A 21,401-nucleotide genomic window follows, 5' to 3' on the forward strand; every position below is an offset into this window, starting at 1 on the left:
TGAAAAGTGCAAGAAGCCAACTACAAACAAAAGACCACATATTCATAAGGTTTAATGTATATGAAATGTCTAGAATATGCAAATAGAGACAGAAAGATTAGTGGTTTCTGGGAACGGGGGGAGAAGGGACAGGGATGTAGGAATAGTGATAAATGCTAATGGGTGCAGGGCTTCATTTTGGGGTGGTTAAAATGTTCTAAAATTGAAAAGTTAATTATTGTGCTGGCTGTACAATTCTGTGACTATAGTAAAAGCCATTGAAATGTATACTTTAATGTTTTTTTTTAAGTGTATTTATTTATTTTAGAGAGAGAGAGACAGAGTGCAAGCAGGGGAGGGGCAGAGAGAGAGAGAGAGAGAGAGAGAGTCAGAACCCGAAGCAGGCTCCAGGCTCTGAGCTATCAGCACAGAGCCCAACGCAGGGCTTGAACTCAGAACCCATGAGATCATGACCTGAGCCGAAGTAGGCTACTTAACCAACTGAGCCACCCAGGTGCCCCACTGGGCTTTTTTTTTTTTTTTTTTTTTTTTTTTAACGTTTATTCATTTTAGAGACAGAGAGAGACAGAGCGTGAATGGGGGAAGGTCAGAGAGAGAGGGAGACACAGAATCCGAAACAGGCTCCAGGCTCTGAGCTGTCAGGACAGAGCCCGACACAGGGCTCGAACTCACAGACCGCGAGATCATGACCTGAGCCGAAGTCGGTCGCCCAACTGACTGAGCCACCCAGGCGCCCCTGGGCTGTTTATTTTTAATGATATCCTTCAACTCCTTTCTATTGCCTCAGTAATCATCAATGAGTTTCTTCTACTTTCTTCTTTCTTCTTTCTATAAATTTTCAGTTGAATTATGTCTACTTTATCATAATATGTAATATTTACATTGTATTCCACACTAGTCTCTACTTCATTTTGGCTTCAGATCTACAATTAAACATATTTAATATTTATCATCTGTCCTTTGGTCCAACCATCTCTTGGTTATCGAAGCTCATCTTCTACTATATTCCTCATAAAAGCTCATGAGCACAGTATTCTTGCATGTTTAAACCTTCATTTCTAATTTCTGTAGTCTTGAAGATCTAAAAAATTTTGACCTCTTGTTTTGACAGCTTGCAGAATGTAATGGGCAAAAGTTATAGTCTACACCCATATAAAAGGAAATTTTCTAAAATAAACTAATATTCTCAAAGGGCCATACCCCAGGATTACATAGAACCAGAACTAGAACATCTTCAGTCAGAATTTCAGCCTGGATTTGAATCATCCAGGAAACCTCAAAGCTTGAACTTGGTTTAAGGTGGCCCCGGACAAGTAATGTCCTAGCGCCTATCAGAAACACACAAACTCCCAATGCAGAAATGTTTCTTCAACCTGGGTCTCAAATTATTTCTGTAGATACATTTTCTTTTTTTCTAATATTTATTTATTTATTTTGAGAGAGAGGGAGACAGGGAGTGGCAGAGAGAGAGGGAAAGAGAGAATCCCAGGCAGGCTCCTCTGTGCTGTCAGCACAAAGCCTGACATGAGGCTCCACCTTATGAACCCTGAGATCATGACCTGAGCCTAAATCAAGAGTTGGATGTTTAACTGACTGAGCCACCCAGGTGCTCCTGTAAATACATTTTCAAATGCAATCACTAGTGTACAAAAGTACCCACATGTACAAGGAAACGGACACGATAAGCAAAAACCAGGGGAGAAAAGAAACAGAATTGCATATACAGATGGTCCCTAACCTACAAAGATTCAACTTACGATTTTGTTGTGGTGGTTGTTGTTGTTGCTGTTGTTGTTGTTGTTGTTGTTGTTGTTATTGTTTTAAGAGAGAGAATGCGTGCATGCGTGCCTGAGCTGGGGAAGGGGGGAGAGGGAGAGGGAGAGAGAGAATCTTAAACAGGCTCCACACTCAGCATGGAGCCCCATGCAGGGCTCAATCTCAGGACCCTGAGATCATGACCTAAGCCTAAATCAACAGTCAGACACTTACCTGACTGAGCCATCCAGGCACCCCTCAACTTAAAATTTTCTGACTTTATGATGATGTTAAAGCAATACACATTCGGTAGAAACCATACTTCAACTTCTGAATTTGAATCTTTTCCCAGGCTAACGATAGGTAGTATGATACTATGATGCTGGACAGCTCCCAGTCAGCCATGTGACCCAAGGATAAACTACCCATGGGTACAGGCTTGCAACCATTCTGTACCCATACAGCCATTCTGTTTTTCACTCCCAGTGCAGTATTCTATTAATTACATGAGATATTCTATGCTTTATTATAAAATAGTCTTTGTGTTAGATGATTTTGCTGCACTGTAGGCTAGTATATGTGTTCTGAACATGCTTAAGTTAGGCTAGGCTCAGCTACAACATTTGGTAGATAAGGTGTGTTAAATGCATTTCAACTTCCAATATCTTCAACTTCCAATGGGTTTATTGAGACATAACTCCTATTGTAAGTCAAGGTAGATCTGTATTTCAAAATAATTGGACTTATTAGACCCAGGTTATTAAATAACTATACTCACTGTGCTTGAATAAATAAAAGGATGAGTTTGAAATTAACTTCAATTAGAAAGTTAAATAGTAAGTTAGACATAACTGAATAGACATCATGAAATAGAATATTGGCCAAAAAATTTTTCCAAAAATTACTGCCTAAATAAAAATAAAATAGAAAATACTGATGGGACAGTAAAAGACATAGAGAGAAGAGTGATAAGATCTAATCTACATTTAATTTCACCCAGGAAGGAGATATGAGAGGGAATGGTACAGAGACATTGTTTAAGGAGGAAATCATAACAATTTTTCAGAACTAAAGATACCAGTCCATAAATTCAAAAATCCTAACACATCCCAAGTGGATAAATAAAATGAAATTTATCTATCGAAGCATCATAGCGAAATTTTATATAAGCAAAGACAAAGAGAAAATATTATAGCAGCCAGAGAAAAGAGAAATTTTCTGACTATACAACAGCACCAATGGAAACCAGAGGCAGGAGTATGGTATTTTCAGTGTGCTAGAAAAACAGAATTGTCGGTCTAACATTCTCTAATGAAAAGACCTTGCAGGAAGGAACATGAAATATATCCATTTTCAGATAAAACCCAGGAAAGGATACAAGAAATAGACATGCACTAAATATAATATAATATAATATAATATAATATAATATAATATAATAGACATGCATGCTCATAGGCAGAAGGAGAATGCTCCCAGATAAAAGCAATGAAGAGCAAAGAAAATATGAAATGTGTTGGGAAACTCAAAATAAAGTTGACTATAAATTATAACAATCATATCTTGTGGGGTTTACAAATATGCAAAGCATTAAATGTCATAGTAACAAAGAAATCAGGAGGCCGGTGAATGGAATGCATGTGTTCTAAAGTAACCATATTGATTAACTTCACATTTGGTAAGTTAAGGACATATGCTAATATTTGAAGGAATAGAAATAGATTATATAAATTTCAGCTATGTAATTGCAGGGTAGAGAATGAAAGTCATATATATATATATTCAAAAGGAAGCAGCAAAAGAGAAAAGAAAGAACAGCAAACAGAACTCACAAAATAAGGAGATATGTTTAAACTTAATTGTTAGCAATTGCATTAAATGTGAGGCAATTTTAAAATTCACTCAGAATACAAAAGATCATGGTTGTTTTTTTCAAAAATCTGCCTATATGCTCACATTTCAAACATAATTGCAAGTAGAAGTTTGAAAGTACAAGGATGAAAAATATAGATGTGGTAATTCCAGCCCTTCCCAGCTACGGGGAACCTTGTAGGGGGGGACCCAGCAGACAGCGGAATAACAGTGTCAACAGCAGTGCTTAGCTGGAATGATACAAGGATTGAGCTGTCATCAGCCATCTTACCTCCTGCATAGAAACTGCTGGTGGAATTAAGCCTAACAGAGGTGAGTGGGTATGAACCACTGAGACCCAGAGCCCTCTGATGTGGTTCGAGCCCCTCCACCTACCCATGATGGAAGTTGCATGGACCCAAACATTACCTTTCTTGTGTAAATTAGTTTGGGTTGGGTTTTTGTCATCTGTGATGAAAGTCTTATCGTAATAGAGGTCAATCATCTCTACTACTAAAATCAGGCATTGAGGACTGTAAGCCTTCAAGAGCTCCCCCAGCCAAGGCATCACCTAATAAATGCTCTCCCGAGAGGCCTCTTGTCTTAGGAAGCTGTTCTTCTTGCTCATGACAAAGTATCTTCTTCTATTCAGAACCTGGGGAGTGTCATTTCCAGGGAGACAAGACTTGAAACTAGGGATACTGAGGACATTCTGAGCAGGAATAGGAGGAGTCTGTGTTAAAAGGACATGATCCTGGACAGCTCAGTCGGTTGAGCATCTACTCTTGGTTTTGGCTCAGGTTATCATCCCAGGGTTGTGAGATTGAACCCTGCATTAGCTCTTCCCTGACAGCTCAGAGCCTGCTTGGGATTGTCTCTCTCCTTCTCTCTCTGCCCCTCCCCAGCTCATGCATGTGCACGTACACGCTCTCTCTCTCAAAATAAATGAGTAAATAAACTTAAAAAAACAAAAAAAAAACCCAAAAAACAAACAAAGAGGAGGCAAAGGAGACAAACCTTCCCAGTTCTTCCCAGTTTGGAGTTTTGGCTCGGGCCAGTCCTATTCACACATTGTGACATGGACAGGAGCACATTTGCAGCAAGCACAGTGGAAACCAGAAGGTTGAAGTTTAACTGAAATATGTTCTTTTACATTTTATCCATTTGGCAAATAATGTCATATTGAAAGTAAATAAGTTTTACAAGAACCAAAATTTAAGAATAGTAAAGAATAGTATAATAAAAAGGCATGTCAGGGGGCTGCCTGGGTAGCCAAGTTGGTTAAACTTCAGTTTGGGTCATGATCTCAGGGTTCATTAATTTGAGCCCTGCATCAAGCTCTGGGCTGACAGTGCAGAGCCTGCTTGGGATACTCTCTGTCTCCCTCTCTTTCTGTCTCTCTCTCTCTCTCTCTCTCTTAAAATAAATAAACTTAAAAAAAAAAGCGATGTCAGCTGCAACTGATAATAATCATCATATTGTAGCAAAAACTGCTCCCCATTTTGAATGTTGCCAAGGCTAACCTTAGCAGGTGTGATGGGTAACATGTGGGAGGGCTGTTGTCTTTGTAATCTCAAATCCTATTCTCAGTTCTTAACTCCTGTGCCTTAAGGGACAATTGGTTCATCTGTTTGGATCAACATCTCCAAGCATTGCTGTAGGCAGCATGACTCCATTTACCTGACAATAGAGCACGAGTTGTAATGAATGTTCTTCCTCCTGTGGTCTCTCCTCTTCACCAAACATCAGTCACAGGACGGACCTCTGGCACCACCTCTTTGCACTCAGAGATGCCTAGTCCTGCCCAAGGTAGACCCCCACCTCCCCATGGAACACAAGAAGTCCAGTGGAGAGGAGGGTATGTCCCCTACCCCCACATTTCCAGGTCCTGCCTGGCTTCCTGAGAAGATAAGATACTTGGTTTACTTTTTGAACCACTTCCCCACCACCCTCCCCAAATGCAGCAAATGTTCTATTGAAGTCTTAATAAACATGATTTTTAACACATCAGCCTGAGTGCCTTTCCCTTTATTCACCATATGTTCATTCTCGTTCATCCTTCAGATCCAGAGCCTTTCCCAATCCCACATCCAAATTTTTGTATGACTTATACATACAGTAATTATAGACTTACCGTTTTGATTAAAAATTTTTAATGCATTTCTCCCTCTGAGCAGGGGAACAGCCAGTCAACAACCATACCCCTCTAAGCCTTCTAAACAAATCCCAATTTGTTGGAGGATCTGCTCTTTTCTAAAGGCACTGGGGACACCAGTCCTTCCTCTGAAACCAAATACGGACACTGATTAGACAAACTAACACAGAGCCAAGATTCAATGAAAAAAGGTAGATCATCTCTCTGCATTCCCAAGAGGGTTGCAAACTTATTGGCTACCATTTTACTGTGTTTTCAATCAGGTTTCCAGTCCAGACCTTTTCTACAGCAGCCAAGTCGTGTGTTTGCTACGGAATGCTAAGGCAAGGATGCCAGCTTGGCGTTGTAAATGCCAGGTCCAGAGGAGCAGTGTAGATGGGCTGCCCAGACTTCCTTTCTTTCTGTGTTGCTCTGAATTTTATTCAGATCCAAGGAAGGTTCTGGAGGGCTCAGACTCTGGGGTCCATGGGGTTTATTCATGGCCCATAAGGGCTGTCCTCTGATGTGGTCTCAAGTTGGCTCTGAATTTGTAGATGGGGTGCAGTGGTGCATGAGCACCTGGCGTGAGGGGCCCCAAACAGACCAGGTTCAGCCACTTGCTGCTGACAAAATTCAAAGGCAGAGCAGTGGTGGTGACACAAGAAAGGAATTTAGGGGCACCTGGGTGGCTCAGTTAAGCATCTGACTTTGGCTCAGGTCATGATCTCTTAGTCTGTGAGTTCAAGCCCCACATCAGGCTCTGTGCTGACAGCTCAGAGCCTGGAGCCTGCTCCAGATTCTGTGTCTCCCTCCGTCTCTCTCTGCCCCTCCCCCGTTCACACTCTGTGTGTGTCTCAAAAATAAAATAAAAACATAAAAAATTTGGAGAATTGGTTGAGGGTAAGTCTCCAGACCAACACAATTCAACCAAAGAAGGAGGGAGGCAGGCTCCAGCATCCACCTGGATCAGATAACACAGTTTAAAAACTACATCAGTATATGAAGCACAGCCTCAGCCCAGCCCTCAAACATCAGAAATGAGAGACAAGGGTGCCTGGGTGGCTCATTTGGCTGAGCATCTGACTCTTGGTTTTGACTCAAGTCATGGTCTCACAGTTCATGGGATCAAGCCCCACATCAGTTTCTGCACTGACAGCACAGAGCCTGCTTGGAATTCTCTCTCTCTCCCTCTGTCTCTGCCCCTCCCCTGCTGGTTCTCTCTGTCTCTCTCTATCAAAATAAAAATAAATAAACATTAAAAAAAAAAAAAGAGGGGCGTCTGAGTGGCTCAGTCAGGTAAGCGTCCGACTTCGGCTCAGGTCATGATCTTGCTGTTCATGAGTTCGAGCCTCACGTCAGGCTCTGTGCAGACAGCTGGCTCTGTGCTGATGGCTCAGAGCACAGAGCCTTCTTCAGATTCTGTGTCTCCCTCTCTATCAGCCCCTCGCACACTCGTGTTCTTGTCTCTCTCTCAAAAATAAATAGAAACATTAAAAAATTTAAAAAAGAAATGAGAGACAACATACACAAGTCAACAATGGCCAGACTATATATAAAAATAGAACTCTGTCCCACAATCTGCAGCAAGTTAGTTGTCCAGAACACCAACCCTTTACCTGTAATAAACAACCCAGAAAGCCAGCCTGTTATAAGCCAGGTAAGCGGGAAGCCAGAGAACTGTCTGTAGTGACAGTCCAGGAAACCAAATAACTCCTCTAACAAAGCCCCAAATGCCCAGGACTTGATCAATAACTGGCAGTATTACTCATTTTTGTGGCTGCTTCCAACTTAGAATCAACCAGAGAAAGTCAAAATGCACCCCTAACCAATCACACTGGACACCCCGCTTCTCGTTAGGCACCTCCGGCTTCCCCACGCCACCAGCTTCCAATCAGGGCACACCTGGACCCTATTCTTTTTTTTTTAACTATAAAGTTTTCCCACTCTTCTGCCTGCCTTTGAGTCTGTACCAAAACCAAGTGATAGTGGCTGACTCTTACTGTAGCGAGCTCCAAATCAACAGCCTCCTCCTTTCTCGTTTGGTTGATCTTTGTTTATTTCCACAGAAACTTGGACCTTAAAAGAGAAATAAATATGAGAGTAAGGAAACTCATGTCAAATAAAACCAGGTGACTGAGGCTGACTCTACTGCAAATTTCTGCAAGACAGGAGCAGTATCTCAATGTCCCTCTATCTCTCGGAGAACACAGGATTTTTTATCCAGCAGGACTTTTCTCCCTTACCGGGTCAGCAGAGCACCATACTTAGGCTTACTGTGGGAGACCTCTCCCAGTTGAGTCTGACTTCAAAGATGGTGGCAGGACAGACTACATAATTTGTGTGGCCGGTGAAAAATAAAATTCAGGTCCTTTGTTTAAAAATCATTAAGGTGGCACCTGGGTGGCTCAATCAGTTAAGTATCCGATTTTGGCTCAGGTCATGATCTCATGTTTGTGAGTTTGAGCCCGGCATTGGGCTCTGCACTGACATTGTGGAGCCTGCTTGAGATTCTCTCTCTGTTCTCTCTCTCTCTCTCTCTCTCTCTCTCTCTCTCTCTCTCTCCTGTCTTTCTCTCCACCTCTCTCTCTCCCTCTTTCTCCCTGTCTCTCTGACCCTCCCCCACTCACTTTCTCTCTCTCTCTCAAAATAAATAAATAAACTTAAAAAAATAAAAAATAAAAATAAAAATCATTAAGAATTTGGGGCTCAGGGCGCCTGGGTGGCTCAGTCAGTTAAGCGTCCGACTTCGGCTCAGGTCATGATCTCGCGGTCCGTGAGTTCGAGCCCCGCGTCGGGCTCTGTGCTGACAGCTCAGAGCCTGGAGCCTGTTTCAGATTCTGTGTCTCCCTCTCTCTGACCCTCCCCATTCATGCTCTGTCTCTCTCTGTCTCAAAAATAAATAAACGTTAAAAAAAAAAATTAAAAAAAAAAAAAAAAGAATTGGGGGCTCCTGGGTGGCTTAGTCCGTTAAACGTCTGACTCTCTTGATTTCTGTGCATGTCATGATCTCACAGTCATGGGATTGAGCCCTGCATCCAGCTCTGCACTGGGATTCGCTCTCTCTCTCTCTGTCTTCCCCACTCACATGCTCTCTCTCTTTCTCTCTAAAATAATTTTTAAAAATCATTAAGAATTTAAAGGAGCAGTAACAGAGCTTGAAGCCAAGTTATGTGTCTCTAAGTTGCTGACAAGCTGGCATTTGCATGTCCTGCACAATGGACTCAGAGCACCTGGTGTAGACTGCCTGGGATCCAGTGGAGCTGGAGCAAGGTACCCCTCTCACGCAAGCCACTGGATCGCACCTCTGGTCTTTGCAAACCTAAGTACACAATTTTACCTGAATTAACTGCGTAGGGAATGTTATGCACTGAGCGTTTGTGGTCTCCCCAGATTCTTGTGTTGAAATCCTAATCTTCAGTGTGATGGTATTTGGAGGTGGGGTGGGTCATGGGAGAGCAGCCTTCATCAAAGGGGTGGGTACCCTCGTAAAAGAGACCCCCCAGAGCTCCCTTCCCCGTCCACCATGTGAGGACACAGCGAGAAGTCAATCTGCAACCAGAGAGAGGGTTCTCACCAAAGCCTGGCCATGCTGGCACTCTCACCTCGGATTTCCAGCTTCCAGAATTGTGAGAGATAAACGTCTGTTGTGTATAATCCACTCGGTCTTGATGGTTTGATACGGCAGGCTGCACGGGCTAAGACAGGATGGGCACTGGTTCATTTTATAAGAGGAGGTTTTGATCAAGGCCAGTGCAATGGTACACGAGTCCCAGTGGCTCCTGGACTGCTTCAAAAATGAAGACATCAGAGCCTTGATGTCAACTCAACTTTAAGGCCCTGAAAGAAGCCTCGAGAAACAGGCCATGCAGCAGCTGCCAACAGGAGTCTGCACCTGGCTCTGCCACCATCAAGAACCCCTTGGCTAAGATGGAACAAAATAAGAAATTAAGAACAGTGCCTTTTCACTGTGATGACTTTGGACTTTGAACTCACAAAGGAAAAATTTGATTTTGAACTTTGTAACTTCAATTTGCAAGGTGACTTAACTGGTGATTCTTTCTCTCTGGGAATTTTTTAACTTATGGTGGACTTCCAGACATCTCTGCTTCTGGCATTTTATTATTGGAATATCTTTGACCATAAGTTATTGGAAAATCGCCATTGTTACATAATCACATTTCTAGAAATTCTGTCATAACCTGAGACAGTAAATTCAATCAAGAGAGAATTACTAGCTCTAAATGTAGAATAGCTATCAATGTAATTACTTAACTGCTGAGGCTTTTCTAGCTTTCTAGGGGGTAAAATCACAGGCCCAAAAGGAGGAACAATGAGCAGCAGTTGGGTGTCAGCTTCACTGAAGACAGGAGTGCTGCCCTAAAGAGCTGCTGCTGGTATCCCGAACGGGGAAAGAGGCTGGCTCAGGCAGTGGACCATGTAACTCTTGATCTCGGGGGTTGTGAGTTCAAGCCCCACGTTGGGCATAAAGCTTATTTAAAATGATGATGATAATGATAGCGATTGATGATAATAATGATGGAGGAGGGATTATGGTTCCCTCTCGATGTGTTAGAGCAGTGTCCTCAGCAAGCACTCTAGGCCAGCGCCAACAGTGCCCCATCACACCCCACCCCCAACCCGTTCAATCACATGCTGGGGGGCAGGGGTGCTCTCTAAAGGCAGTGTTTTCACCAGCGTCCCCCAAGACCCTGATACAGGTGAAGTCTGGGAACCACTGTTTTAGAGAATTAAAACATAGGGAGCATTAAGACAGGAACACTCTCATTTCTGATGTTTCTCTCCACAACCAGGGTCACAGACTTCTCCTGATTTGCCCGGGACCATCCCAGTCTTAGAATTCAACATTCTGTCTCCTGAGAAGCCCATCCTTGGCAGGCACCCTATCCACATGGACAAAACCCCAGCCTTCTTCCAGGCTCTCAATTGCTTCCTTCTTGTAATTTATCTCGTGGTTTGCTTGAAAAGAGGGACAGGTCATGTACAGCCTAATGGCCCTCTCCTGCTTTCCTGGAGTGGTCACCTGCCCCAACACCACTCTCTGGGTCTAATACTAGAGATTCAGGGAAGGCCCAACACAAATAGGCCAGTGATGTTCACAGGACGGGCACCAGATGGGCATTTAGGAATCTCTTTGTTCATGTACATTCTCCAACATAGGCTTCATCTGTAAGAATGCCATGTTCCGGACTCCATCTGCTGCTATTAGATGCTATTTATTGGGTCCCACCTAATTCAGTCAAACCTCAGAAAAATCTCAAGCATTAAATGCATATAATTTTCTTAATGTATAAGTGTAAAATCAAGAACTACAGTTTAAAATCTTTTTTATAGTTTATTTATCTATTTAGAAAGAGAGAGAGAGAGAGAATGAGTGGGGGAGGGGCAGAGAGAGAGGGAGAGAGAGAATCCCAAGCAGGCTCCATGGTGTCAGCATTGAGCCCAATGTAGAGCTCAAACTCGCGAACCATGAGATCATGAACTGAGTTGAAGTCAGATGCTTAACTGATTGAGCCACCCAGGTGACCCGAGAACTACAGCTTAGATGAAAATGGCATATAACATGAGAGAGGGTGTTTGGAGTAAAATGTTTTAAGCCCATGCTGAAGTTGGTCGACATTGTCCTGATGTGACTTAATATTTCTGCTGGGGCCACACTGGGTGGAAGTGAGGTTTTCCTGAGGAGGTGAATATCCCCACTGTCAAACATCCTAATATATTGCACAGCCATAAAACAGATGAGATCATGGGGCGCCTGGGTGGGTCAGTCGGTTGAGTGTCCGACTTCGGCTCAGGTCATGATCTCACAGTTCATGGGTTCAAGCCCTGCATCAGGCTCTGTGCTGACTGCTTTCTCGGAGCCTGGAGCCTGCTTCGGATTCTGTGTCTCCTTCTCTCTCTGCCGCTCCCCTCTCACGCTTTGTCTCACTCTGTTTCTCAAGAATAAATAAACGTAAAAAAAAAAATTTAAAAAACAGATGAGATCGTGCATTCGCAGCAGCATGGATGGACCCACAGTGTCGTATGCTAAGTGAAATAAGTCAGACTGAGAGAGACAAATACCATATGATTTCATTCATATGTGGAATATAAAAAAACAAGTGAATAAACAACAAAATGCAGAATCAGACCTATAAATCCAGAGAATAAACTGATAGTTGGCAGAAAGGAGGAGAGTGGGGGATGGGCACAATTGGTGAAGGGGAGTGGGAGATACAGGTTTCCAGTTATGGAATGAACAAGTCATAAGGATGAAGGGTACAACATAGGGAATATAGTCAACGCTACTGTCATAGCATTATGTGGTGACAGATGGCAGCTACATGTGCGGTGAGCACAGCATAACGTATAGACTTGTTGAATCTCTACGTTGTACACCTGAAACTAATGTAACACCATGTGTCAACTAGACTCAAAATTTTTTTGAAATCCTAGTAAGTCAACTGTGAGTCAGAAAGCAATGATGTTAAAAATATGCTTTAGCCCAAGGCAGGAGGAATTGGGGAGAGGAGGAGAAAGGGAAGGAGGGAGGGAGGGAAGACGCTATAGATTGAATGTTTCAGTCCCCTCAAAGTTCGTATGTTGAAATCGAACCTCCAATATGTCGGTGTTTGGAGGTGGGGCCTTGGGAGGTGACCAAGTCATGAAGACGGAACCCTCACGAATGGGATTAGTGTCCTTACTTTAGAGACCCCGGAGAGCTCCCTGCCCCTTCCACCATGGAAGGACACGGCAAGAAGATGGCTGTCTGTGAACAGGGAACAGGTTCCTCCTCGCTGGCACTCTGGTCTGGACTTCCAGCCTCAGAGCTATGAGAAATACATGTCTGCTGTTTATAAGCCATGTTGTTACTACAGCAACATGAACAAAATAAGGTGGACAGACAGATGAATAGCGGGAGAAAGAGAATTAATTAATAAGTTTTATCTTCTCAACTCTTTTAAAGCATAATGTTGATTCTGATATTATCATTTATACTTTGTGGCATTCTGAAAAAATCAACACACTGGCATACATGCTGTAGCCTCTCAATAAATGTGTGAGTTGGGATGAATGGATAAAGAAATTGTGGTTTATGTACACAATGGAATACTACGTGGCAATGAGAAAGAATGAAATATGGCCTTTTGTAGCAACGTGGATGGAACTGGAGAGTGTGATGCTAAGTGAAATAAGCCATACAGAGAAAGACAGATACCATATGGTTTCACTCTTATGTGGATCCTGAGAAACTTAAGAGAAACCCATGGGAGAGGGGAAGGAAAAAAAAAAAAAAAAGAGGTTAGAGTGGGAGAGAGCCAAAGCATAGGAGACTGTTAAAAACTGAGAGCAAACTGAGGGTTGATGCGGGGTGGGAGGGAGGGGAGGGAGGATGATGGGTATTGAGGAGGGCACCTTTTGGGATGAGCACTGGGTGTTGTATGGAAACCAATTTGACAATAAATTTCATATATTTAAAAAAAATAAATAAATGTGTGAGTTGATTAATTAAAGAAAGAGAACTCTTTCTCCTTGCTCAGAAACCATTACTTTTTCATGTAATCAGAAACTTTGTTCCTTTTTTAAAAAAATTTTTTGTTTTATTTTTATTTATTTTTGAGATGGGGACGGGGCAGAGAGAGAAGATGAGTAAGAGAGAGAGAGAAATTGAGAACCCCAAGCAGGCTCTACACTGTCAGCACAGAGCCCGATGTGGGGCTTGAACTCATAAACCATGAGATCATGACCTGAGCTGAAATCAAGAGTCAGACGCTTAACTGACTGAACCAACCAGGTGCACCCAGAAACTTAGCTCCTAAATGAGTATTACTGTTGTGGTTATTGTTTTTTTCCCTTTGGACATTTTCAGCCCTTTCTTCCTCTTGTATTTTACCTGCAGTGCAATTCTCAACTGTCTGATTGTCTTTTCACTCCAAAGCTCCAGCCAAAGCTACCATAAATAAGCATGTTTGCTTTCTACTGAGAGGACACAAAAGATGATTTTCACTTCCTGAAAGAAAATCAAGTCGGGGCGCCTGGGTGGCTCAGTCAGTTAAACGTCCAACTTTGGCTCAGGTCACGATCTCATGGTCCGTGGGTTCGAGCCCTGCGTCGGGCTCTGTGCTGACAGCTCATAGCCTGGAGCCTGCTTCGGATTCTGTGTTTCCCTCTCTCTCTGACCCTCCCCCATTCATGCTTTGCCTCAAAAATAAATAAACATTAAAAAAAATTGTTTTAAATAAAGAAAATCAAGTCAAGGAATCCTTATACTATCTAAAAATTCAAATGTTTACTACAGACCTACCACATAGAAAATGTGTGAAATACCAGGTTGAATAAAATGCCATCCTGACACTCCAGAAATTTTTAAAAACTCAGTGCATGATATAATGTTGGCAACTCCTTGAAAAAGATCAGCAAAGCACGCTGTTACTGAAGAAGATAGCAATGGGCATTTGAGGGTGCCTAGCTATGAGGGAGCCTCCCCTGGGAGTCCCCTCAAGTGCTTGGGACAGAGAACTGCACACAGGGCTGACAGTGGGGTGCTCAGCTTGGCTCAGGGCTATCAAGATTTAATGTTGGAATTATTCCCCATCTGTATTCACAAGCGAGCGAAGCCCAGGACAGGGAGACACCACGGGCACCAGAAAGTCAACCCGGCAATGACATGATCCGTTTGCTTTTTAATAAACATAACTCCGTCAGCTGAGCCTAAGCACAAAGAAGAAAGAAATCAAGGCCAGTCATGGGACTAAGGAAACTCTGAAGCCTTTAGTTTGTAATTTGAAACAGGATTCACAAGTGGAGAGAGTGTCAGTGGTTTGTAGGCTGGAGAAATCAGCATAAGCAAAGAAAGAGATGGGAGGTGGGAAAATAGGAATATTCTTTAGAAACAGCAGTAGCTTGGAATGACAGGAGCAAGCTGTGTGGGTGCGTGGGGAGCAAAAGAGATGAGCCAAAAAAAAAAGAAATTGATGGAAACTTGGAGATGAAATAGTCTGAATAATGAATCTTGAAAAGGCCTGGCAAAGAAGCATCATTCAGAATTGAAATTTTTTTAAGGTTCAAGTGAACCATTTTTTAAAATTTCACATTATTTTAAATATGTATGCATGTTATATGTTTAGGTTCACAGCTGTGGCATATAAATACTCCCAAATATAAGCGTCCAAAGGCCTAAATAAAGGAAAGACTCACAGAAGAGCTCTGAATATCATTAATACATCCCAAGGGGCAGGAAAATAATGGTGTGAGAGAACAGCATTGCCATATACAGCCCATCCAGAAAGCAATATTCATATTTTTTATCTTTTTATTTATTTATTTAACAGCTTCACTCACAGTAAGGGCCTTGAGGTAGAAACACAACGCCAGGAATCTTCACCAAGATGCAAACAGCTCTAAAACCTGCCAGTGATATTATCAAATCGTGACATAGTATTTCCAGAAATTATAGGTGCCTCAGGAAAGAAAATATCAAGCCAGATTGTGCAGAGCTTAGCATCACCTCTGAAACACGCAGGAGACACTTTTCCTTCTTAATCATCCTCCAAAATGACTAAAAGTTCTTCCTTTGCTTTGGGATTTATGGGCATCTTTAGTTGATGAATTCAACGAAGCAACTGGTTACACCCCTCGTGGCTGCTGCCCAGCATGCAAAAACACAAAGAAGAAGCTGTGGGGATCAGGGGGGGCATTGGTCACACACAATCAGACTGTGACCGTTTGTGAAGATCTCTGAGCTTCTGGGAAGGGAGGTGAAACGGACCTGCACCCTGGCAACCTCCCGTCCAGATTGGGTGGTTGAGAAAGGTTCCTGACAGAGTGTCTGAGTCACTGTGGGCTGGTGGCTTAAATACAGGCAGTCATTTGTCAGGGCTCTGAAGGCTGGAAGTCTGAGATTAAGGTGCCAGCAGATCCAGTGTCCGGTGAGACCCCACTTCCTGGCTAGCAGATGGCAGCCGTGTGCTGTCCTCCCATGGCTGGGAGCAGAGGGAGGGCTGGAGTCTCCTCCACCTGTAAGGGCACCAATCCCGTCATGGGGCCCCACCTTCGTGGTGTCATCTAAGCCCCACCTCAGAACAATCCTGGGGCTTTTTGGTTTTTGTTTAAGTTTTTGATTTTAATTCCAATATAGTTATCCGTGTTATGTGAGCTTCAGGTGTACAACAGAGGGATTCAACAATTCTGTACGTTACTTAGTGCTCATCAAGATAAGTGTATTCTTTAGTCTCCATCCCGTTTAACCCATCCTCCCGCCCACTTCACCCCCTTTCTGGTAACCATCAATTTGTTCTCTGTAGTTAAGAGTCGGTTTCTTGGTTTCTTTCTCTCTCTCTGTCTCTCTTTAGAACAATCCTGTTTTATATGTAACATTTGGGGTTATGGCAGGGAGAAAGCAGAGGTGCCCACAAAGGACGACATTTGGGTGCACTCCCCCAAATGTTGTAGGAAAGCAATACAACAGGAAGCTGTCCATCAGGAAACAGCTTTTAAAACCCATGAACATGAAACTAGAACTCACCAGAGTGTTTGCTTCTTGAATAATTTATCAAATTGCTAATAATGCTGTTTCTGTACTCTTTGCATGTGTTGAAGTATTACATTTCAAGTAGATCAAAGCTTTCTGGGGGCATTCAGACTCACAGAGTAAATTATCATTCATATTTGGCCATTGAGGGAAGCTATGTCTTACACTTACGGTAATTAATGGCTCAAATCCATTTAACATATACATCCCAGGACAAAATAATCTGATTCTTCAAAAAGATCTCATGGGTGTCTTGAGCCATGGGAGTCCTTTACAAGTGTCAGCCTGGAGGGGTGATTCAGAAGTGCTTCTGTCTGGCACAAGAGGTGGGAAGGTACAGATCCCAGTGTCCATCAACCTACACAGCCTGCCCTTACCTTCTGTAACATCAGCCTTGTCCCAGTGCCTGTCCTGAGAACTTAGCACAACTTAATAGCATAGTGATTTGGGTTTCTCATGGTCTCAGCAGCCTGAGGGATAAATCCAAGCTATTAGATTACATCACCACCAATAGTCCATCCCCAAGCAGGGAAACTGCCTGCCTCGGGCGCATCCCGAGAGTATTTCCTCATCTTCCTGCAGTTCCTCTCTGCTGGCTGGTGAAACCCACCCTTCTGCCCCATCAAGTGGCAGCATGGACTCCTGACCAGCACTTTCAGCCTGGACACTGGAGGACCAAGGGCGTGGGCCCTGACCACGGGCCTCCCAGGAGCACTCACTGGGGATCAGAACTTGGGGATTCAGCCTCACCCTATGTGGCCTCCCCAGTCACAGTCCTGCCAGCCAGTGGGGAATCTGGGACACTCCATGCCTGGAGGTGTGCAAATAAACCTCCAGGGACCCAAACCCACAGTGTATAAGTAGTTAGGCCCACTCTCTGTGCTCCTGGCCACAGGAGATAGATAGCTAAGGAGTTCCTCAGTGTATGCCTATGAGTTTCTGTCCACCTCTGGCAATGCTGCCTTGCTCTGCATTCTGTGGGCATCCCCGTGGTGATCTATGGCTTACCCTACCCATCCTCCTCTCCCCCCTGCCAACATGCAGTCCTTAAAGGAGGCAGGAGAAATGCTCGCTCATCACTTGACCTTTGTAGCATTGCTAAGTCATTCAGGCCTTCAAACATTTGTTCCTCTACCTTTTGGTCCCTACTATGGCTACTATGGTCACTAAGAATAGCGAAAACCAGTAGGGGGTAGGGTCTCCAATGGAGGAGCTAATCAACCCCCCTCTCTCCACCCACCCTGTCCCTGGGGAAGGGGTCCTGTTCGGTGCACTTGGCCATAAGGCTGCTCAGTTGGTGCTTGGCATCCAGGACCCAGGTTCTGTCCTTCTGCTTTGGCCCCCTCAAAGAACCTACTAACCCAGAGCCAACCCCACTTCCTTCTGTGCACCTGCTGGCAGGAGGGCCCTGGGAGGAGCCACAATGAGAATGGTGACTGCATCTCCCTCTGGCAGCGTCTGCTCCCAGTGGTCTCCACGGTCCTGTCTGTGTCCCAGGTGTCCAAGGAAAGTGTGCCCAGTTTTACTTGGAGCCCCTCTTCCTTCACTCCCTTCCACCTGCACCATCCAGGCCAGGTAGAAACCCACAAGGACAGCAAGTGCCACACTGTGCTCAGATGGCAACCCCCCTCCTCCCTTTGTACAAACTCACACCTCAGCAGAGCGCCTGGACCAGATTCTCCCTTCTGTTAGCAGGCTTGTTCCCTAAGACACACCTGTCCTCATGCAGGCCGATTTCTGGTGGACCTGCCCTTCCAGAAGGAAGGAGTGGATCACATTTTGGTTCAAGCTACAGTTGGTTGCTACTCCCGCCAAAATCTTCCACTACCATCCATAGATAAAGAGCATAATCCATTGCATGCAAAGGGCTTTCAGAACCAGTTAGGAATGTTCTGGAGTCAGTAGCGATGGTTGCACAACATGTGACTGTACTGAGGTCACTAAATTGCACACTCTTCAGTGTTTAAAAGGGTGAATTTCATATTATGTGAGTTTTATCTCATTTAAAAAAAAAAGATTGAGCTAAGTCATCATAAAGGCACATTGCTTGACCTGAATTCCTCCCAAATCTGCCCAATAATGAGTCATGGTCAAAAGGAAATCTACTATAAACTCAATATCACATAAGTCAGAATACGTGCAAATTCTTCAGAACTGGACACTGATTTTGAAAAAGTCGAGGCCATCATCTGTGATGATCGTGGCCATGTGGTGTTTGTTTGTGAGAAAAGCAGTTGGTTTACACCCAGAGATGTAAGGTCGAGAGAAGCAATAAACCCTTCTGTTTGGGCTGCGTTGTGTCATAGAATTCTCAACGGCCTTGAAAACACATTATGCCACCCCAGCAGGGCCATCTGTTGGCTGTGCGTGTACCAGACTGGAAATAGAAATGCCAGCCTTGGAGCGAAGTAAAAGTACTGTGTTTGGGGTGGAAAAGACAGCCCGGTGATCTGACTGCTTCGGGGCAGGGGGCGGGAGACAGTTACTGAGAGGTTAAGAGGGAAGCCTTGTAAGCTTGGCCCAGGAAAGATATCTGTAGGATACAAAGGATGACTTTCTCTGGACCCAAAACTTGACCCAAAATATAAGCAAGTGGCCCACAGTGATGGGATTGCCCACCCTAAGGTCAACCCAAAAGAGCAGGCTGAAAAGGGCTGAATCCAGACAGCAGCGCATTTCTTGGTCCAAAAAAGCTCGAGCTTTGCAAAAAGTGCCAGTGATTTACATGGCAGTCACACATCGTTATTTGAGTTCAGCTCTAGGAAAATGCCATGAGGGAGTGCCAGTGCCACACCATCTGCACTTTCTGGTTTTATGACCACACTGAAAGAGAAAGTAGGCCTGGAAGGGCCTCACGGAAAGCTGACCCAGTGCAAGCAGCTGGAAACAGCTGGCACAGGCCTGGGCAGCTGCAAATCGCTCCCGCCTTTCTCCGGCCCCATTCTCCCAATTGTGAACATGGGCTTTTCACTCATCCTTTCTCGTTTGTTTTTCTCACCAGGGCTCCCATGCTGCCTAAATGTACATCCAGGTGTGGGTTTAATGAAACGTATGAATCATTTTATCACGCTGTTGTCAACGGTGCCTCACACTGGGGCACAAGTCAGATAAGGTTCATGGTGGAAGCAGTGGGGAACACAGACATTCCAGGGAAGGGAAGACAGGTGCACTCTTTCTGGTATTCCCGGTCTTCAGCAAGTGACCCTGAGGGCTTCACCTTGTCCCTGCCAGAACTCTGGCCAACCCTCAAGGAGCCTAGGATTTAGAGGACAGAAATTTAAATTTGTGCTCCAGGAAAACTTACCTTTTCCCAGCTCATTTCCATCGGTGGTCTAATTGCTTTCTTTGTGTAAATGTGTCAACATTTTCCATTTATGACTTTCATTCACCCAAAGATCAGATACACTTTTTCCCTTCTCATTTATTTAATTAATCTCTACTATCAAATGCATCTCTTCTTTTCAGAGTCATATAAATATATATATTCACTATACATATATTGCTTTCATTCTAGCAGCAATTCCTGTGCTTTGATTTGTTTCCCTTCCTTCATTTCTTGAAATAGAGTTTAGTGTTGTTGCTTACCCCCTTGTATTTCACAAATATGGATATTGAGTGTGGATGTAGGATGTAATATTTTGAAAGGACAAACAAACTTGAAGCTAAATGCCCTTGTACAGTTAGTCTATAACAGCATTGCCATTAAGCCATTTTCTTTCTGCATTTTTTTTAAGGTAAAGATTAAATGTCACTTGAAGATACACAAACTTGAGACTGCAAATAATATTATCCACTTTAAAATATCTTTTGTAATTCTTTTCAAAACTCTTATTAATACATTATCATTTAATTACCCAAGGAAATGGAGGGGACAGTTGATATGTCATTGCTTTGTATATAAGACAACCAAAGTCCAGGAAATCGCCCACCCCAATGTCATATGATTATATAATGGCACTGTTGTACTTTCCACAAACATCTGGCTTTTGTCTCCCAGGGTAAGGCTTATTTCACCTGACCCCCCCCCCCCCGGAACAAGAATTGCAAAGGGTCCTCAATTCACCAATAATTATTTAGCTACTCGTGGATTTGCCACTGGTTTTCAAATATATGTGAAGGTTACAGTTAGTGAAATTAAAATATATTTTAAAATGTTATTGAATTCACAGTAGCTTCTAGATAACACGTATATTCTTAGTCAGTGGATATTGAAATAAAAAGAGGTTTCTCATTCTCGAAAAGGCCCTCCATGAGCCATTGTCATTAACTATGGAATCAGTCAGGGTGGGCTGGACCAAACTACAGTAACAATCACAAAAATCTTGGTGACAAAAAACAATGAGGTTTAATCATCACTCATGCTAACTATCTGTGCTACAGTATTCATTATGGGTTGTCTGCAGACTCTACTCCACACATTCTTCCCACACTAGGGAAGGCTAATACATCAGCCACTATCTGGGGCATTTTCATTTGTGTCATTACAGAGAGAATGGTGACTCATGCACTGGTTCTTAAAGGCTCCACAAGGAATCGGCATATGTCACTTCCACTCACATTTTAGCATTGGCCAAAGAAAGTCACATGACCACCGCTAACACCAAGGGGACAGGAAAGCCCAATCGCACTTGTGCCTGAAAGGCAGGAATATTTTGGTGAACACATTAGTGACAAAGCACAGTTGTATTAACTTTGCTCTATGGTGATGGGACAAGGGACACTGGGACTTGCCAGAGACAGACTGCAAGATACCTGAGGAAGAGTTTCATAATTAAGACTTCAGTGTAATCCAGTAGTTCTTAAACATTTTCATCTTAATGACCCTTCCTCCACCACATTTACACTACATATTTTCTACAAAAAAAAAAAAAAAAGAAGAAGAAGAAGGGAAAGCATAAAGTTCTCTTTAGTCTGCAGTTCATGTCAGATCGCAGAGACTAGAATTTAAAAATTTGGAAGCAGGAGGCGTGCCTGGGAGTCTCATTCAGTTGAATATCCGACTCCTGACTTCAGCTCAATTCATGATCTCAGGGTCATGGGATCGAGCCCCGTATCGGGCTCCATGCTGAGTGTGGAGCCTGCTTGAGGTTCTCATTCTCTCTCTCTCTGCCTCCCTCCCTCTCTCTCTCTCTC

Source organism: Panthera tigris, chromosome A3 (assembly GCF_018350195.1).
Source record: "Panthera tigris isolate Pti1 chromosome A3, P.tigris_Pti1_mat1.1, whole genome shotgun sequence".
NCBI lineage: Eukaryota > Metazoa > Chordata > Mammalia > Carnivora > Felidae > Panthera > Panthera tigris.